This window comes from Oncorhynchus masou, chromosome 5 (assembly GCF_036934945.1).
Source record: "Oncorhynchus masou masou isolate Uvic2021 chromosome 5, UVic_Omas_1.1, whole genome shotgun sequence".
NCBI classification, from domain to species: Eukaryota; Metazoa; Chordata; class Actinopteri; order Salmoniformes; family Salmonidae; genus Oncorhynchus; species Oncorhynchus masou.
This window is the reverse complement of record NC_088216.1, coordinates 64900167-64921830: the sequence shown is the minus strand read 5'-3', so window position 1 is coordinate 64921830 and position 21664 is coordinate 64900167. Positions and strand designations below refer to the sequence as shown.

At 41.5% G+C, this 21664-nt stretch overlaps 1 protein-coding gene across 1 annotated transcript in view; it reads right to left on the bottom strand.

The window, feature by feature from the left end:
- The window catches only part of LOC135540100 (plexin-A2-like), a 79696-nt gene extending 75448 nt beyond the window's left edge, over positions 1 to 4248 (bottom strand). Inside the window, exon 1 of the mRNA XM_064966470.1 lies at positions 3880 to 4248. The gene's annotated coding sequence lies outside the window, so the exon portion shown is untranslated. The remainder of the gene's footprint in view (positions 1 to 3879) is intronic.
- Positions 4249 to 21664: the final 17416 nt, after the last annotated feature.

Here is a 21664-nt window from a genome sequence, read left to right as displayed (position 1 = left end):
GCATACCAGCTCCTCGTATTGGCCGGGCTAGAGTGGGCATCGAGCCAGGTGCCATGAAGCCGGCTCTACGCATCTGGTCCCCAGTGCGTCTCCTGGTATATGGCACCAGCCTTGCGCATGGTGTCCCCGGTTCGCCTGCACAGCCAAGTGCGGGCTATTCCACCTCGCCGCACTGGCAGGGCAACCGGGAGCATTCAACCAGGTAAGGTTGGGCAGGCTCGGTGCTCAAGAGCTCCAGTGCGCCTGCACGGTCCGGTCTATCCAGTACCACCTCCACGCATCAGCCCTCCGGTGGCAGCTCCCCGCACTCGCCCTGAGGTGCATGTCCTCGGCCCAGTACCACCAGTGCCGGCACCACGCACCAGGCCTACAGTGTGCCTCGCCTGTCCAGCGCTGCCAGAGCCTTCCTCTCCAGCGCAGTCAGAGTCTCCCATCTGTCAAGAGGCGCCAGAGCTCCTCTGTCCAGCGCTGCCAGAGCTTTCCTCCTCTCCAGCGTTGCCTGAGCTGCCCGTCTGTCCAGAGCCGCTAGAGTCTCCCGTCTGTCCAGAGCCGCTAGAGTCTCCCGTCTGTCCAGAGCCGCTAGGGTCTCCCGTCTGTCCAGAGCCGCTAGGGTCTCCCGTCTGTCCAGAGCCGCCATTCAGCCAGGATCCGCCAGAGCCGCCATTCAGCCAGGATCCGCCAGAGCCGCCATTCAGCCAGGATCTGCCAGAGCCGTCAACCTGCCTGAGCTATCTCCTGGTCTTGGGCTACCTCTCAGTCCTGAGCTACCAATCAGTCCTGAGCTACCTCTCAGTCTTGAGCTACCCCTCAGTCTTGAGCTACCCCTCAGTCTTGAGCTACCCCTCAGTCCCGAGCCACCCCTCAGTCCCGATCTACCTCAGTCCCGAGCTGTCCCTCAGTCCGGAGCTGCCCCTCAGTCCAGTGGGGCCCTTTGTTAAGGTTACTAGGCCAAGGTTGGCGGTGAGGGTCGCCACTCAAGGGACACTAAGTAAGCGGACTAAGACTGTGTTGCAGTGGGGTCCACGTCCCGCGCCAGAGCCGCCACCGTGGACAGACACCCACCCAGACCCCCCCCCCCCCCTACAGGTTTAGGTGTGCGGCCGGGAGTCCGCACCTTGGGGGGGGGGTTCTCAATCAGAGGCAGGTGTTTATCATTGTCTCTGATTGGGAACCATATTTAGGCAGCCATATTCTTTAGGTATTTTGTGGGTGATTGTTCCTGTCTCTGTGTTTTGCACCAGTTAGGACTGTTTCGGTTTTTCCACGTTTTCTTATTTTGTATAGTGTTCACGTTTTCATCTTTCATTAAAGATTGCCAATCGCAATATAAAGTCAAGAGAAGAAAAAGCCTGGAAGGAAGAGAGCTGACGAAAAAGGATTCGGTTGACTGTTTTATGTGTGTATTAATTGTCGGAGTAGAGGGCCTTATGCACTTAATGTAAAATAACAACTCAATGTTTATATCCCAGGACAAATTAGCTAGCAACAGCAAGCTAGCTAAATTAGACAAATTAGCTAGCAACAGCAAGCTAGCTAAATAGGACAAATTAGCTAGCAAGTGCAAGCTAGCCTGCTAAATTGCCATAAATGTTTAATGCTTTTCGACCTGTCCCCAAATTAATGTAATTGGTTCAGAATTCGTTTTTATATTTTAAGCTGCATGTCATGATCGCGTTTGGTGTGGAGGGATAACATAAATGTATGCACAATGGTGCACGCTCGCAGGTGATTTGGGTTCTGTTTTAGACTGCTGCGCCACTCGGGAGCCCGATGGGCGAGGCTATTGTAACAAGTTATATGCCAGCACTGTAGGCTCACTGCCTCTGCCCAGAGGCCTGTTAAAATGTCATGGCAACGGCCGTTAGAGCTCACCTCGCCACATATGAGCCCTGGTTAAAGTGCCTGTTGCAAGCTTTCACTTTCTTCTGCTAGATTGGTGGCTGCATTGGGATCACATCCAGCTCACGTCTAGTTATGTGATCTAGTGGTGGGAAGCATTCTGTTTTTCCACATTGTGCTGGGTATATCTAGTGAACAATGGATAAGCAACAATGGGCATGACAGATAGAAGTAGTCACTACAGGTGTGATCAAGCCTTACATCAAAGTTGCCTGAAGCTGAATGGAAAGTGCTATGTCCTTACCAGTTATTCAGAAGAAAATCCTCTGTGACTGTCTATTTTAAATAAGTTAACTTACCAGTGTGGACCCAAAACAAACACATTCTACACATTTACATACGACCTGTTTAAAGTGTTATTACAACCATGGTGTTCTTTTGTTACTGAAGCTTAAATCTAAAATAACCTGACAATGATCCACATCACATGGGTAGACAAATTATATGTGTGTTATGCAGCAAAAAACAACTATCCTTTTTTAGGATGTAAACCAGTAATATGAATAACTTTTGATCCATCCTGTTCTGATCTAATTAGATGGATGTAGGATTTTCTACAGCCTAGAATCGAGGCCTTTCCCAGTCATGAAGGACGAAGTTAGGCCCCTCTTGGTTCTCATTGGCGAAGACTGAACTCAAGTTAAGGGTTATACGTCAGACTCTCCTATACCACTTTGCCCAACATGTTATACCCCATAGGTTGTAAATAAACCCGTGTTATACTGATACAATTTGCATTATTACTATAGGGCTGTGAAACCCATAGCCGAATGGCTCCAGACTGAGCCTTTCTCACTGGAAATTGCTGCTGGCATTTAACATAGCATAGGGTTAGGGTATTTCATTAGTTTCATACTCTCCTATACCACTAGTCCCGACATCTATATGAAAAATAATTAATTCAAAAGTCAAGAGTTGTCTATAACATGAGTACAAACAGAGTGTGTGTAAGTGTTTGTGTGCATGTGTGTATTATGGTGTGCATTATAATTTCCCATCATAAAAATGTATCCCCATTCCCCAATCAAATACCTTAATCGATACCACAAAATTGAAATCTGGCCTTGTATTAAATGCATTAGGAAAGAAATGGTGTAATGTACACAAAAAAGTGGAGCCTTGTATTAAATGCATGTGTGTCATTTAGGCCCCACGAAATATGAAATGTGTTAGGAAGATAACCATGTAGGTTGCCTATACAAAGAAAAGGCATTTCTGACTACAAGTACACCAGTATCCCGAAGTATTAAGTGAAAACAAGCATAGAAAACAGTATTGGCATGAATAAATATTTAACGCTACTATTATATTATAATTATTTTGGTGACAACCTGGTTGATGAGGATGCATTTTGATGTATGCCCATTTGAGCATGATTAGGATGATGAGAATGATGATGATAGGTCTCATGAAAGGGTCTTCAGGTTGTGTGTGCCTATTGCTGCTGCTGCCTAAACCCAGAATCCCTGACAGTTGTCAATCATAAGTAACGTGCCTGCCTCAAAAAGACAGAGGTGATGCCTCTATAGAGAAATATGTCCACGATTTTGCATCACCACAAAATAGCGATTCAGTAGGAAATGTATCACAATATGAGATACTCCAGATAGTCAGATAGCTTATTCTATCTCTATATAAAGAACTCATGAGTACTAGATGCCTTGGTACCCCATCAGCTGCTTGCTGAGTGTGAGAACGAGATGATATCACAGTAAATGCAATTCAATTTAACCTGACTTCTACGGAATGGTTACCATTGTCTACATCCTGAAAGATCCTGAAAGAATATACCTGTATGCAAATACATGTGGAAAGAATATACATGTATGTAAATCCCTTCAAACAATAAGAATGTAGCTAATTTATTTTGGACGCGCGGGTTTATCATTTCACTGCGTCCTGAGCGCTCGAAGTAATAACCCAACTTTTCCATTTCATCCTCTCATGAGCTGCAGTTATCAATGTTAGTATGGTACTCACCTTGAAATGTAAAAAGGCTCAGTCATGATGTGTCTGGTGTGCTAAATGAATAAAGAACCTGCTGAATGTAGTGTCCTTCCTTTGGTGTTGGAAAATGTCCCACAATGGCACCGTCAGCGCGCTATGTCCATATGCCGACAACAAAAAAACATTCAGGATGCGATTATCATTCTCATTTATCAGGCTGGAACAGTTATCTGATCTCTCATTTTATTAATGGAAATTTAGCCCTACATGTGTTCTAAACTCGCATCCCTAATTCAACATCAATCATTTTCTCGTTGCCACATTTCAAAAGACTCGTTCACGTTTCAATTCGGTGTGTCAATGCCGGTGGTAGGCTTCAAGATAGGACTCTCATCAGTTCACTTGCACCTCACGTACAGTGTGCTGTTCAAACCCAACCTTCCTCGCGTCATCCTTTGGAAAGGGCTCAATGTCTTTTTTCTTGAACTGACAGTGAACGTTAGTTGGCTTCATCTTTAAAATATGAGGAATTGGTGCCTATAGGGAATTTCAGACTGCTGTTAGGGGACCATTTTAATGAAGAATGTTTCGTTTTTTTATGATTGTGTTTTTATTTTCATATAGTGTTGTGTATAATAACCTATGTTTTAATGTGTATATGGATGTGTAGTTGAATGTGCATATTGTATTTTGGTGTGCATTGTTGTACTAAATAGAGCTCATCTTGTAAAGAGATCTTGGTCTCAGCATTAACAAAAAGTTGACAAATTAGTCCACAGGACTGAGTCATTTGATGCTCTCACATTCATACACTGTGCTCTATTGCACTTTCTTTTATAGTGACAACCCACTAGAAAAGAACTGTCTCAATCAACGTTGTTTCCATGTCATTTCAACCAAAACATTCAGTGTGATGACATTGAAACAATGTGGAAAGCTGATTGGATTTGCAAAAATTAATCAACCGGGTGACATTTCTTGTTGATTTCACATTGAATTCACATTAGTTGACAACCCAACCAAATGTAAATCAAAACTAGACATTGGACTGACATCTGTGCCCAGTGGGAAAAGCAAGAAACATTGTACACTGCAACATTATCATTCATAAAAATGTGTTTTACTCTATTCTCCATGTACCCTTGGAGATTTAAATGTCAAATTTCCCTTTGAAACACTGACATCTATAGGTTCAATGCTGCAACCACACTCTTTCAATTAACTCTTTCTCTTTGCTTCCAGCTGCCTGAAAATCTAACTAGTAGAGAAAACATCCAGAATATCTCATTTGCAAATGTACATATGCATTCTACCCCTGAGTAAATGTTGTTGTAAGGATAACATTCCTTGTGAAGTTATTCTGCTATAGACAGCCTGGGCTGGTAGAGTAACTAACCTAACAATATTCATTAAATACAGAATAAGGTCACCTTATATTACAAAACCAATCATGGTTTAATTAATAAACAGGCAGTAGGTGCCATTGTATACTCTTCAAAGTCAAACCCAGAGTATGTTGACCAGAGACCTGCTCACATTGCTGAAAAGCGCAGAAGGCCTTTGACAGTTTTCCTGGGGGCAGTAGCAAAGCCTGTCAGACGGCCAGCTGTCTGGCCCTCATTATCCAGTGGTTGACATGTGGAGGTGTCAGACCTACTACCTGGTGGTTCTGAGTGGCCCGAGGTGGCCAGTGGGCTGGCTGGACTCCCCCATAGCAGTACAGATGGCAAGTACTCCCCACTGGCCTTCACAGGTGATCTGGCCGTGAGCCCCAATTACACAGAGAAAAACACACAGAAAGACAGGGCCCCCTAAAAACACAAAGGTTTCAGAACAGTCAGATTTGTTCAGTACATAGCTGGTTTTCAGAGTGACAAGACAGTGAATATTTTATAATTATAATTTATAATTATATTGCCCAATAAAGTGATCATGCTGGTTATTAGCATTTGCTATCAGTAATGACAACTCTGCCATATTAAGCATTGTTCAGATGTATTCATTATAAGTTGTATGCCTTTGCTTAGGGACCTAATAACAGACAGAGACAGAATTGAACAGTTAGATGCAAGCTACTTCATGGAAATTACCATAACACAACACTTTGGAGAAATGCAATGGGGAGGCATAATACACATGAAATAGTATTGAACTGACTGGCTGCCCAATTAAGTTGTCATAGCAGATGGATAATAAGAACAAAAACCTATAAAACCAACTGAGCTGTTAAAACCTTGCTTTAAAATGAATGAGACAGAGGATTGCTAAACAAACACACTGAATTAGTTTCACACTTTGTTCATTTCACATCCATCATCTTCGGATTACAACAAAACATTTATCAAAATGACACTTGAATCTTGAGCTCGAAAACTATTATCTTTGGTCACTCAAACGTGCTGAGACTTACTTAAAAGGAATGTAAGGACTACTTTAATAAACTTGATAACCAAATGCAAGTACCAAGCAGGGAGATGTACTGTACTGCCATTGTACTGCGGTCATTGTGGATGGTAATACCTTAAGGGGACAACGTTTGTACTGTTGTCTGCCTAGTAAATGTGCACTATGTAGCTACCCTGGCGGCAGGGTAGCCTAGTGGTTAGAGCTTTGGGCTAGTAACCGAAAGGTTATAAGTTTGAATCCCTGAGCTGACAAGGTACACATCTGTTGTTCTGCCCCTGAACAAGGCTGTTAACCCACTCTTCCTAGGTGTCATTGAAAATAAGAATTTGTTCTTAACTGACTTGCCTAGTTAAATAAAGGTAAAATTTAGTTTGCATTATTTACAGCTACATATGACATTTCTATATTTATGAACCTGCCTTACGGTACACAAAGATTTTACCACATCAGAGAGAACCAGAACCATATTTATTACATTATGACTTTTTTGAAAACTGAAGTTAGAGAGTAAGACATCCTCAATTTTAATACATCTGTAAATACACTTTGTGGAAAACTTACCTACAGTAGTACTACTTTGATACTCTGAGTGGGATACAACCCTCCTTGTGTCTACAGATTTACCATACTCAATTACAACAGTGTGCAATGTTAGTCTACTCACGTTTTTTCTATTTTAGAATTCGGCATCTTAATGAATCTTCATGTTATTACCCCCATTGACTCCAGAGCCATTCTCAGGATGTCATGACCCTCACTGAGAGAGGAAATAGAGAGCGAACCAATTATCTGTGAATGTGATATGCAAACATCCTCCCCTCCTATCACTCATGCATTTTCAACAGCTGACATTTGCTAACATTTTGTGCCCAGCAAAGAAGTAAATAAATATGTGAGGAAGGTAATGAAACATCAGATGCATTCATTCTGTGTGAAGTGTTCCTTAATGGCTGGAGTAATGGCATCACTTTTCTCCTGCCATTCATAACCCATTTATGGTACACAAGCACTCATCATTCAATGTTGGAGATAGCTGGCAAGAAGCTACGTGTCAAAAAGGTAAGGTTGACTTGATACCTTTTTCCCACTTCAACCTGTCCTCTATCCTTTCATAACTCTTTCATCAACATGTTCCATTCACCTCCTCTCCTCTGGGTTTGAGCAATGATGCTGATGAGTCCTACTGTGATCTCCTACCTGGGTCTGGAGGTCATTCCCTGGTGAACAGGTGGACTAGAACAGAGCAGCCAACTCGGCACATCTTCACATCCTGCAGAGTGGCATGTGATCAGACGCCACATAGTTTTGGAGACCAGCCCAATGCACATGGTTTCGTTCTGTCCACAATGTTGAGAATGGTTTGAATGCTGCTTCTTGTAATTTTAGATAATACCCATTTATATTTTTGCAGAATACATTTTTTTGGTCCTGTTTGTATGTCCAAGGAGGTTGGTGTATGTTGTGAGTTAGGAAGGCAGGTTCTTTTAAATGTTGCTCTTCCATTATAAACTAACAACATCCATCCCAGACCTTTTCAAATGGGACTTGAATGTGATTAACCTTCTTTCCTGGAATTCATTTGCATCTTGCTTATTGGATAAAAGGAAATGTGTCTCCCTGGTAAATTGGCCCTTTTTGTGAACATAAGATATATGAAAATATTCAACAGTAATTAGGGCAACACACCTCAGGGCTGCAAATTAATGAGGTGAGAAGATGGGTCCTCTGGTTTAAAGAACATGGCTATGTTGGAAAAGTAATGGAAGGGAAGCAGCTCTCTGTAAAGCCTCATTTAACCTCTATCTCACTTCATTGAGTTTTAAAATTGCTCCACTGCAAATAGTGCCAAAGGTCTGCCAGAGAAATCTGAAAGCAGAAGAATTGGACGAGATTATGATTTTGTGCTGTTTAGAAGAAGTGTGGAGCAGAATTAAAAACCTTCTACCTACTACAGTACCTACAGTTTGACAAAAGACTCTGAGAAGGACGTCAGACCTCGGCACCATCACAGTACTATGTTCAACCTCAATGGCTCTCACCCTTAGCCTTTTTAGTAGATTATTTTACTGCTCCATAATTGAAGTCCACCCAACAGTGTGGGACTATGTCCCACACAACAAAGAAAGAAAGAGAATCTTACATTTTGGATATTTGTTCCAAAGTATTCACACGCATAGTAGAGAGAAGAATGTGATCGTGTAGAAATTTAAGCAAGGTTTGAAATGATAAGTAAAATGTTATATCTGTTTGGGCAGTCTACAAATGATTTGTAATTATGTTCCGGTCCCCTGACCATACGCTCAAGAAAAAACGGACGGTGGCTGGATCTAGTTGATGATCCCTGGTCTAAAGTGTGGCTTTTAATACACATGATTTTGGAGGGGGAGACACACTTCCCCAATGTGAATCTGTCATGGTCACATTTCAGCCTTAGGGTAGAGAGACTGACTCCCTCTGTGGCTCTAATTCTGCTGTGGTGATGGAATGTACATACACTACATTGCACATGTGGCCTTTCAGCACCATGGACAGCAGATCATATTGTCCACATAACTTCTAACATATGCTCTGAAATTACTTGCCCACAGAAATCATTTTATTTGTATAAAAATGGTCCATTGGACACAAACTTGAGATGACTCACACAAACACAAAATGAAAACGTCCTATAACTTTGGGCCAACACTGCTGTATGTTTTTATTTTCTTTACCAGACGAGCACACACACACACAATGGCTATTGAAAGCTGAAGAAAATTCTAATTTCAAGAGTGCAAACACATATCTCCATTTCCAAGAATATCATTATAATCCCTGTTCACACTTAATTTCTTCAGAACGTCCACTATTCACTCAACTATTTGGACTGACGTTTGAATTAGGTGATGTGGATGACCAGTATTTAAGGGCATGATGTCCACTTTTCAAAGACAGCCAGCTTGTGTTTTCTATCATCAAGAGAAGTCGGGGAGGGATGGAGGAAAGATAACATATAGAAGAGGTTGAGATTTGCCAGGCCGCTGCAAGTCCATTGACAGGCCTTTTAACAGGTTCAGCCATCAGCCAGGGGAGGATGTGCAATACCAGCCGTCTGATCACCAGGTTATGTGTTTTCATGGTTGCCAAGTGAAGCCAGGCTTCGCCAACAAATTGAGCAAGAAAAAAAGTAAAAAAATAAATGAATTTTTCGTCTCTGTGTTTCATACATTTCCTTTTAATTCGCAAAAGTCTGAAAGTATCTCACTGTTGAAAGCATCTGAGCCAACGAAACAGCACACCTCTGTCTCAGTATGAGTAGCATATCTATCTGATGCTGTCTGGTCAGAATGTGTATGACATTGTGGCGATTCAGATGCAACCATAAAATCCTACATTGTGCCTCTGGCCTGAGATGATGGAAGTTCAACATGTAGCTAGATGTAGTATGCTATTGTTAACAAGCTGGCCTGGTATACAGTTGCCCATGAAAGGAAGTTCGGCAAGTGAGCAAGGTAGCCTAGGACAACAAAAACTAAAAGTGTGTATTGTATGACAGAGTCATAGACAGTTTAGGTGACATGAAAGAGGAGGATGGTATTTGTGTTTCTCTACAAGTAGGGTGAGTCAACATGTTTTTTCTACATCATATTTAGCTTACGTAGACTGGACTAAAACTTTTTTATTAGTTGTCACTGTATTAGACTAAGCATAGGTGATTAGATGATGTTGAAATATTGAAGTTGAAATGGTGCTGGAATAGTGGCGGCAGCTCCTGTTTTTCTTTGTGACTTAAGGTAATTCTCCATGGTTCTAAATTAATAGTTGTTTAGTAGTCCGAACATTTTGGAAACATTACCTTGCTTGACCATGCTGTAGGTCATGTAAATGTTTGTTATATACAATATGTTTTGTGGACTTCACCGAACAGATGTTTCTCTCTGGTTTTGTAATGAAACAAGGGTGTGGTTGAATTTATTCTGCCACTGTGTCTTGTTATTGTTTAACCTCTTACATCTATGGGGGCGCTATTTCATTTTTGGATGAAAAACGTTCCCGTTTTAAACAAGATATTTTGTCACAAAAAGATGCTCGACTATGCATATAATTGATAGCATTCGAAAGAAAACACTCTGACGTGTCCAGAAATACCAAGATATTCTCTGTGCGTGCCCTAGAACGTGAGCTTTAGGCAAAACCAAGATGAGATGGCATCCAGGAAATGACAAGGATTTTTGAGGCTCTGTTTTCCATTGTCTCCTTATATGGCTGTGAATGCGAGAGGAATGAGCCTGCCCTTTCTGTCGTTTCCCCAAGGTGTCTGCAGCATTGTGACGTATTTGTAGGCAGATCATTGGAAGATTGACCATAAGAGACCACATTTACCAGGTGTCCGCCCGGTGTCCTGCGCCGAAATTGGTGCGCAAAAGTCACCTGCAAGTATTTTTCCATGGGGTACAGAGAGGAAAGCAAGCTTCCACGAACTGCATATCAATGAAGAGATATGTGAAAAAACACCTTGAGGATTGATTCCAAACAACGTTTGCCATGTTTCGGTCGATATTATGTAGTTAATCCGAAAAAAGTTTTACGTTGTAGGTGACTGAATTTTCGGTTCGTTTGTAGCCAGACGCAATGTAGAAAACGGAACGATTTCTCCTACACACAGACGCTTTCAGGAAAAACTGCGCATTTGGTATGTAACTGAGAGTCTCCTCATTGAAAACATCAGAAGCTCTTCAAAGGTAAATGATTTTATTTATTTGGTTATCTGGTTTTTGTGAAAATGTTGCGTGCTAAATGCTACTCAAAATGCTATGCTAGCTTTGCATACTCTTACACAAATTAGTCAATTTCTATGGTTCAAAAGCATCTTTTGAAAATCTGAGATGACAGTGTTGTTAAGAAAAGGCTAAGCTTGAGAGCAGACGCATTATTTTCATTTTATTTGCGATTTTCAGAAATCGTTAACGTTGCGTTATGCTAATGAGCCTGAGGCTTTAGTCACAAACCCGGATCCGGGATGGGGAGTTTCAAGAAGTTAAGCCTTATGCCTATATCTGATGGTGGCAAGGCATATGAAATAACAGGTTATAGAGGAAACAAAGCAATTATCACAACACAGGTTATAAAAATCGCTTTTTTTCTGGATTGGCTTCCCTGATGATTTTACCCACACACTGCGACTGTCACCAGGGCACCTGGGATTACAGCCTGGTCCCTGTCTGATAAATTATACATTTCCTCATATGTGCCAGGCACGTATCTGGAGGACATCAGATATGGGGGCCAATGGGGGGAAAACATAGATGCAGTGTTGTCATGAATTTATCAAATCTTGTGGGGGAGGAAAACAAAGTTGTGTTGGATGTGTTTAAAGGCAATTTTCGAATAGTGGTTTTTGGTTTACAGCCAGGTGTAACGGCATTCAGAGGAAGAAGGCAAAGACCAAGGTGCAGCGTGGTACGTGTTCATATTATTTATTCTGACTGAACACTGAATACAAAATAACAAAAAGAATAGCCGAAACAGTTCTGACAGGTGCAACAAACACTAAACAGAAAATAACCACCCACAACTAACAGTGGGAAAACAGGCTACCTAAGTATGGTTCTCAATCAGAGACAACGAAAGACAGCTGTCCCTGATTGAGAACCATACCCGGCCAAAACATAGAAATACAAAACCTAGACATACAAACATAGAATGACCACCCACATCACACCCTGACCAAACAAAAAATAGAAACATACAAAGCAATCTACAGTCAGGGCGTGACACCAGGAGACTCATTGTGATATAAACTTCACAATTCTTTCAACTTTGCAATACATTTTCAGAGTTGTTTTTGTTCAGTTGAATGCATTAATACTTATTGGACTATTTTTTGGGGGCTCTTATGATATGTAATTGGCATTATATAAATATGCATGCATATTACTAGTATTTTGCGGTAGCTCTGAAACCTTGTTGTTGCCGTAATCAGAGTACGATTGTTTCACTAATCAGCAGACATATGATATTGCAAGATGTACTTGTAATAGTTATTATGGATGCTAATCTTTTAAAAGAGTCTTATGTTGAGTTAATACAAGGATAATATGTTTATTCTGCGTGAAAGGAAATGTCATATCACCAGTTTGAAATAGATAGTTCTAAATTAACAGTTCTCTAAGACTTAACACAATTTGCACTCTTGTTAAACAGATGTTGAAAATGATTTTTCTTCAAGCTGTCATTTCCTGTGTGTTTGCGCTTGTGCTTTTGTTCAAATTCCCTAAATAAAGACCATCATCTGATGTAAAAGAAAGGTTGCAACGGCTTTCATGAATCAGCTAATCCTCTTTATTCTCTGTTCTGAGATCTGCCAGAGCCTTATCAAAGGTTGAGCCACCCAACAGCGAGGGAACCATTTCAATGCATTCATGATTATAGGGATCATTAGTGTCACCAGCTATAACCATGTCAAATGAAGAGATTGGGCATTAGGGGCTGAATTACAGTCCGATGACAGTCGGGCTGTCTGTCTGGAGGAATTACATCTCAAGGGAAATATTGCAGACACACAGCAGCAGAGACTCTGTGTCTCAGTGACATGCCACGCTCTGTGATGATGCCTGGAAGGGTCACAGAGATACCAGCACAAAGCCTGCCTCTGTCTCCACAGAGCTGTAATCTGTCAGAAGCATTTCCACTAAGACTAATACTGCATAGCCTCCCACCCCACTGGTGTCATCTCCTACTGTTGTAATGCTCCACTCATTTCACCTCTTAGATGGGAAGGGCAACAGAGGAGAAGCTCACAGGCGCTCTCCGACATATGTGTGATGATTGGTTACGGTGCACTATAGTTTTATAGTTGCTCAAAGGAAAACTCCCATAGCAAAGATGATATCAGGGATTCAACTGAACAGACATAAAGAAGATACTGTGCTGAATATGAATAGCTTTCTGTGACCTGAGAAATAAATTGGATCTATTATGAGTGTTACAATGCTAAAGCAATTTGGCCAAGGCATTGTAAATTGGCTTGTCATGTCCAATGCTACGGAAATGAACAGAGAATGCCAGAGACCACATTGCATTATGAATAATGGGAATGATCTTAACATTTAAATAAGACCGTCTTGCTCCTCCGGTGTAACGAGATGTTATACAGTACAGTGTGATGGCAATATAATCACAAATGGCTTTGTTTACTTCCTCTATTATTTACATGCTTTGGGTCCTTCTTTACACAGTCACATCCCCTTGAAGACATGTATCCTTTAGCTAATCTTGATTCTGAGGATTAAAGTAAACATCAGAAAGGGAGGATGCAGATATGACACAGAGACAGGCTACAGACAGCAATGCAACAGAGGAATATGTGAACCTCACTTCAAACATGATAATGCTCGTTCATTTCCACAACCTTCTGTAACTCAAGGGTAACAAGTTGATTTTGTGATGTATTTCTTTCTGAGAAAATTTGTTCAACAAACTCTTTACAGTGCCTTCGTTCTACAGTGACCTTTCATATGAACAGGCTCACATAGAGGTCATTTTATTATGTGTGTGTTGCTGAAGTCATGGCACCTCATATCCTTTCCTGGTGCAATAAGCTATTACAGCAAAATGTGTCTCGAAAGCAACCCCCGCAGGCGGTGACCTTTGAAACTCCCTACCATGATAAAATGTCAAAGGTTTTCTGTTCTCAATTTGTCAACGTTTACAGAGAAAACTGACCTGCACCTTTTCCCAGCCACAGTATTCTCATTACAGCAGTCAGTGGACCGGCACTGCTGCAGCTACTCTATTATGGTTCCCATTGCCAAGCCTAGTGCTACTGACGTCAAATTAGCCTATTTGCAACCTTTCATATTGGAGTCCAGCAGGGAGCATCATTTTCCTCTGAAAGGACGATGTTAGATGCAATTTAACATAGTGAAAATGTAATATTGGAGACAGGTTACATCTATTGCAATTTGTTGGCTGTCATTTTTTTCTGGCGGTGCTATCCATAACATTCTGTCTGCAAGAGAGAGTTGGGAGTTTTTCCTGGGCTGTCATTGGTCTCTGGGCAGATTTTTGGCAGCTTGGAGATTTAACCCAGTTTGTGTTAGATAATCCAAGTTTATCATTTTAAAAGGCTAATTGTTCATTAGCAAACACTTTTGCAATTATGTTAGCACAGCTGAAAACTGTTGTTCTAACTAAAGAAGCAATAAAACTGTCCTTCTTTAGAACAGTTGAGTATCTGGAGCATCGATTACAGGCTCAAAATGTCTAGAAACAAAGACCTTTCTTCTGAAACTCGTCAGTCTATTCTTGTACTAAGAAATGAAGGCAATCCCATGTGAGAAATTGTCAAGAAACTGAAGATCTCGTACAACACTGTGTACTCCTCCCTTCATAGAACAGCACAAACTGTCTCTAACCAGAATAGAAAGAGGAGTGGGAGGCCTCTGTGCACAACTGAGCAAGAGGACATGTACATTAGAGTGTCTAGTTTGAGAAACAGACGCGTCACAAGTCCTCAACTGGCAGCTCCATTAAATAGTAGCAAAACACCAGTCTCAATGTCAACAGTGAAGAGGCGACTCCGGGATGCTGGCCTTCTAGGCAGAGTTGCAAAGAAAAAGCCATATCTCAGACTGGCCAATAAAAAGACAAGATTAAGATGGGCAAAAGAACACAGACACTCGACAGAGGAACTCTGCCTAGATTTTTTATTTTATTTTTTTATTTCACCTTTATTTAACCAGGTAGGCTAGTTGAGAACAAGTTCTTTGCAACTGTGACCTGGCCAAGATAAAGCATAGCAGTGTGAACAGACAACAACACACAGTTACACATGGAATAAACAAATCATAGTCAATAATACAGTAGAACAAAAGAAAACAAAAAGTCTATATACAGTGAGTGCAAATGAGGTAAGATAAGGGAGTTAAGGCAATAAATAGGCCATGGTGGCGAAGTAATTACAATATAGTAATTAAACACTGGAATGGTAGATGTGCAGATGATGAATGTGCAAGTAGAGATACTGGGGTGCCAGCATCCCGGAGTCACCTCTTCACTGTTGCTTTCTTTCAAAAACAAGGACATTTCTAAATGACCCCAAACTTTTGAACGATAGTGTATGTTTTACTCTTTTTTTTACAATCACTTACACACTTGAGGCACACTCAGTGAAACAATTAACTCATGTACCTAATCTTCAGACCAAGTCTGCAAAACTGCAAGCTCATTATCTGCTTTACACTCAGTTTGCAACTGTAAAACACACTTTTTGCAAAACACTAAACCAGTGGTTCTTAACCTTGTTGGAGGTACTGAACCCCACCAGTTTCATATGCGCATTCACCGAACCCTTCTTAATTGGAAAAATAAAATATGATTTTTTCAAATTCAAAACATACGTACTGGTGCTCAAAATGAACCGTGCATCAACATCACTGTGTTCAAAGAACAAAATCATCAAAACATGATTTTCACACAAAAACAAAAACATAATAATGAATATTTACTGCAAATCACTTCTGCTGTTGCCTTTCAGAGACACGTTCAGAAATGCGCGGCTTCACCTTGGCAAGTGCCACTCTCATGTCATTTTTGCAACAAAGGCTGTTCCTTTTCTTCATTTTTATGTCCAGCATCCACGAAAAGGATTGCTCGCAAAGATATGTTGTAACAAACGGTATGAACATCTCCAGAGCTTTCTTAGCAATAACAGGGTACGTTACCATTTGTTGACACCAAAACGTTGAAAGCGTTGTTGTTCTGAAGAGTTGTTGTTGAACCTGGCTCTGCTGAATTTCAATGATTTTATCGAGGTATTCATCATTGACATCTGTTGTCTCAACACTAAATGTGAACGGCTGTCTCACCCATGCTGGATATGACTCTCTTGTAGGGAAGAATCCGCCGAGAGACTTTGAAAGCTCATCTAAGTGCGTGGCAATTGCTTGCTTCAGTGCCGCAGGTACAGAAATGTCTCCGATTCCAGATACATCTTCGATCTTATTTACACAGTCGTCCAGCAGGGGAAAGTTTGCGAAGTTATCGTTCTCTGTTCGTCGTTTCCATAACGGTAGCTTTTTATGAAAAGCCTTCAGGGGTTCCTCCGCTTCGCCCTGCATCTTTTGATTGAGATGATTGAGAGCTGCAAAGATATTGGCCATGTACGCTAAAATGAGAATGAACTCAGAATTTTTGAAGCACTCTGCATGACAGGGCTAATTCCACACGCACGGCAAAAACACGATTCAGCACCTGTCCCCGGGATAACCACCGAACGTTAGAATGGTACAGAAGTACCTCGAATTTAGAGCCCATTTCTTTACACAGCTCACTGAAGATGCGGTGCCTCAGAGCACTAGTTCACACATTCCACTAAAAATTGTAATACTTCTGCCTGTATCGGAGGCAACTTTCTTTTTTTGTTCGACATAGTAAGTATGAAGGGATTAAAATATTAAGAAAGAAATCACAAGACGTACCATCACGACAGTCACAAGTTGACTACTGAGCGCACCAAATTCCCTGCAGCACAGATAGGCCAAGCGATGTAGCGTGATCACCTGCAGCCAATGATGGCCAAGCGGGGCGTGTCATCACGAATCATATAGTCGGATGTGTGTTGACTTCCGCCGAACCCCTGAGACTGACTCACCGAACCCCTGGGGTTCGATCGAACCCAGGTTAAGAACCACTGCACTAAACACAGTTCTCTACGTTAGACACATCATTATAAACAGGTCTGGTGTTTCGTTTGGAAAACATGGCCATTCAAAATGTCACACACATTTAATGATTACCAACACCCTGTGTGAAAACACTTATAGCTAATTTCTTCACTTAGATATCAGAGCTTGAGTACTATAAATATTCTTCAGGTTGGCTTTCTTGGCTTGGACAACAATGCAGGGTAATTTTGGAGAGAGAGTTAGAGGAAGAGGAGTGAGAGTAAGAGGGGGAAGAGGACGAGGACAAGGACAAGGACAAGGAGGAGGACAAGGAGGAGGACGAGGATGAGGAGGAGTACAAGGATGAGGACAGGGAGTGGGACAAGGAAGAGGAGGAAGGAGAACAATCACAGATGAGATCCGGGCAACTGTAGTTGACCATCTGGTCAGCCATGGTTTGAGTTTCAGGGAGGCTGGGCAGACGGTCCAGCCTAACTTGAGCCGCCACATTGCAACAAGTGTCATCCAGACATTTCGAAATGAGAACAGGTAAGTAAACCTACACTCCATACCATGATCCTGTACTTACAGCACTGCAACACTTACAGCACTACAGTAACATTTAATTTCATACTGAAAGAAATCTTGCACGCTAACCATTCACATCATGTTTTTGCAAAATTGCTAGACGACCCTTCATTGGAGGAGGAAGAAACCGGCTGTTCACAGCAGAGCAGGAACAACACAGTGAATATGGTCATTTCAAACAACAGCATATGTTTACGACAACTGCAACACCACATCGTCACTGACAACACAACATTCAGTAACATAGGGTGAGTTTATCTTCATTTGGCCGGCTCATGAAACGCCATCAGATTTGTATGAAGCAGCTCTATATAGTACCATTTCAGTGAAATTCTGAGAGAGTGAAAGAACAGCGCTATGAATACGTACAAGTAAGCTATACTATCCTGTCCAATGTATTGTGCTACGTAATGACTGCTCGATGTCTATTCATTCTGTCACACAATAATGTTTTGCCTTGTATGTTTCAGAGAGTTATGGAACCAGATGCTGCTGCAGAGCATCATGATTTTGTCTACGTTGATGAGGTCGGCTTTAACCTAGCTAAAGCAAGATGCAGAGGAAGAAACCTCATAGGACACCGCGCCATCGTCAATGTCCCTGGACAGCAGGGTGGCAACATCACAATGTGTGCAGCCATTAGTCAGAATGGTGTCCTTCATAATCATGTCACTCTTGGTCCTTACAATACTGCCCACATTATCACCTTCCTTGACACCCTGCATAATATCCTCAATGACCAGAGGAATGGGCCAGAGCAGTCCAGGTTTGATGTCATCTGGCTGCTCTGGTCCGCAATTGGTTCATTGACCATCCGCAAGTTTTGATGCCCAACCTGCCACCATATTCTCCATTTATAAACCCAACAGAATAGTTCTTTTCGGAGTGGGGTTGGAAGGTATACGATCGCCAATCCCACCAATTCATACCCATTCTCCAGGCGATGGAGGAGGCCTGTGGTGACATAGACGAGGGGGCGTGCCAGGGCTGGATACGCCACTCCAGACGCTATCTCCCCCACTGTTTAGCCAGAGAGAACATCGCTTGTGATGTTGATTAGGAGCTGTGGCCAAACCCAAATAGGAGACAGGAGGCACCCTAATGTTTTTTTCTTTATAGTAACAAGCCTATCTTCTACTGTATTTGTTTTGTCTGTTCATCCCAAAATCTGGATGAAAATACAATGTTTTGAGAAAGAAATACATTTTATTCCCCCTCCCCCCTTGCATTTCTGTTTATAGAGTAAATATATACTGAATATGCATACATACCAGTGGCGTAGTTTCAGCCAGTGCAGTTGCACCAGGGCCCGAGAAGTACATGGGCCCGGTGGCAGTTCTGGATCACGGCCCCCCATGTAATTTGAATACCACCCATCACGTCTATGATTTGATGAGATCTTTCTTTAAAGTAGGCTATATGATAAATGATCCTACTGATGGGTTCACCAACAAAATGTTTTTTTGCCACTACATAAGTCAGCAGAATATTTTTGTGTATTGATGACAATAAATTAAATTAATATTATTCAATAGATGTTTCAATACATGTTAAGATAATGAAATGCATTCTGGGATTCATTGTGCAAATACTCTCCAAAGCTGTTGTTTCTGTCATCGTTTTAAGCAACAGTTGAGCTACCTATTAAAACTTGTTAAGCCTATGGGTTCCCCTACAGGAACTACACCCATCCATTCAGCTGAAACGGTGGCGCAGGGAATGCAAAAATATTCTTCGAAATATTTAACCTCCACACATTAACAAGTCCAATACCTCAAATGAAAGATAAACACCTTGTACATCTACCCAGCGTGTCAGATTTTTTAAATGTTTTACAGTGAAAACACAGCATATATTTATGTTAGACCACCACCAAAACAAAGAGAAAACGTTGCCATTTTGTACCACAAAAGATAAAATCACAAAAGCAGGATTAAAAAAAAAAATCATTCACTAACCTCTTGAAAATCTTCACCAGATGACAGTCATATGACATGTTACACAGTACATTTATGTTTTGTTGGATAATATGCATGTTATATCCATAAATCTCGGTTTACATTGACGCCATGTTCAGAAAATTCTCCAAAATGTCCGGAGGAATTATAGAAAGCTACGCCAGATAACAGAAATACTCATCATAAACTTTGACTAAAAATACATGTTCTACATATAATTAAAAGGATACACTGGTTCGTAATGGAACTGCTGTGTCACATTTTTTGTTAACGGTACGGAAAAAGCCTAAAATTGCAATAATCTGAGACGGCGCTCAGACGTAACAATATTTCTCCGCTATGTTGGAGTCAACAGAAATACAAAATTACAACATAATTATTCCCTTACCTTTGATGATCTTCGATCAGAATGTAGTGCAAGGAGTCCTAGTTCAACAATAAATTGTTTTGTTTCATAATGTTCAATTCTAGTGTCCATGTAGCAGCATCTGCTACCACTTTCAGCTCAAATGCCCAAAAAATGACTTCTGGTCCAGGATAATTTTGAATCAAAACTTCCAAATTACACATTACAGGTCGACGAAACTGGTCAAACTAAGTGCAAAATCAATCTTCAGGATGTTATGATCATACAGATCGAATAGCATTCCAACCGGCGCCATCCTAGTTCATCTGGGGCTGATTGGAACAGACGAAGCACTCCAACGCATACGCGCCTTCAAGCACATGAATCTTTTACGACACTAGCACTTTCCTTCCCATTAGGTCAAAGTTCACAGCAAATGCTCTATTACACTTTCAACTGAATGAGAACATCTAGTGGAAGACATAGGAAGTGTTTCCAGATCCATAACTTGTTGGGAAGAAAGGGTGCGATGACGTCAAAGTTGCCCCAACTTTCAGGATTTCAAAACTTGTTTGGAAGATTGCCCGCCCTGTGAGTTCTGTTATACTCACAGACATAATTCAAACGGTTTTAGAAACTTCAGAGTGTTTTCTATCCAGTATTAATGGGAGATGCATATATTAGCAATTTAGGACAGATTTTGATGCAGTTCACTATGGGCACGCAATTCATCCAAAGGGGAAATACTTCCCCCTAAGAGACAAGGGGCAAAAAAAAAGAGAGAAAGTCAAGAATAGAAAAGGAGGAGGAAGACGAGCAAGGCAAGGCTAGAATCGTGGCAGCGGAGTAAACAGGTGGAAGTGGGACAGGCGGCCTTTTTACTGACGGGGAATTATGCAACAAATGTGGATGCAAAAGTCAAACGGCACGTTATTGCATTAGGCTCGTGTAAGCCTACTGGCCCATTCCCAAGAGATGAAGAAAGGCTGTGTTTTTCCGAGTTGTATTACACCACTACAACCAAGGCTGGAATCAAATTACCATGTACATGGCTATGTTATTCCGCCAAGCTAGACTGCGCATATTCTGAGCCTTGCTGGCTGTTCCCCACCCATTCTTCTCTGATGCGTGGGTGACTGGGGTGATAGATTGGCGACATCTAAAATAGCATGTCATGAGACATCCCAGATTCACATGGTTGCCTGTTTGATATTTGAGCAATGGAAGCTCAATGGCACTATTGAAGCAGAAATGGAGAGGCGTGCGTAACGCAGCAAATTTCTGCCGACAAGTGTTGGAGCGCATAGTTAATGTAACTTTCACACTTGCATCATGTAATTTGGCGTTCAAGAGGGCCAATTACTCTTTCAGGGTCTGTTTTAAGAAGGAAATAGCAAAGCACACATTGAGAGACCTGGCCAAGATGCTCATTGTGGATTACAATTCAGTCACTGCTACATTTGGGGAAGTAGTTACAGCGATGCTCCTTTTTATGACTCTGCCTGTAAGAGAGGCCAGTGCCGCGCGCTCCTTTTCCAAAATGAAAATCATTCAATCATACCCGAGGAGCAGAATGGTACAGGAGAGACTGAGTGGGATTGCCATTCTGTCGATTGAAAACACCAGGGCCAGGACCATGGATTTGAATGCCCAAGTCAACGACTTCGCAGAGCTCAAGGCCCGTTGAATGCCAATCAAATGAGTGAGTAAGCTTATATTTTTACAGGGCAGGCTACCCAGACAGTCTATATAAATCAAGTTTGATTGAGATTGATTTACATTGCTTGTCAATCTACGACTATGCTCGATCTGTCTTTGGAAACCATGTTCTGGTGCACGGCTGGTGAGCCATTTTATTGTCACCATAGCCTATA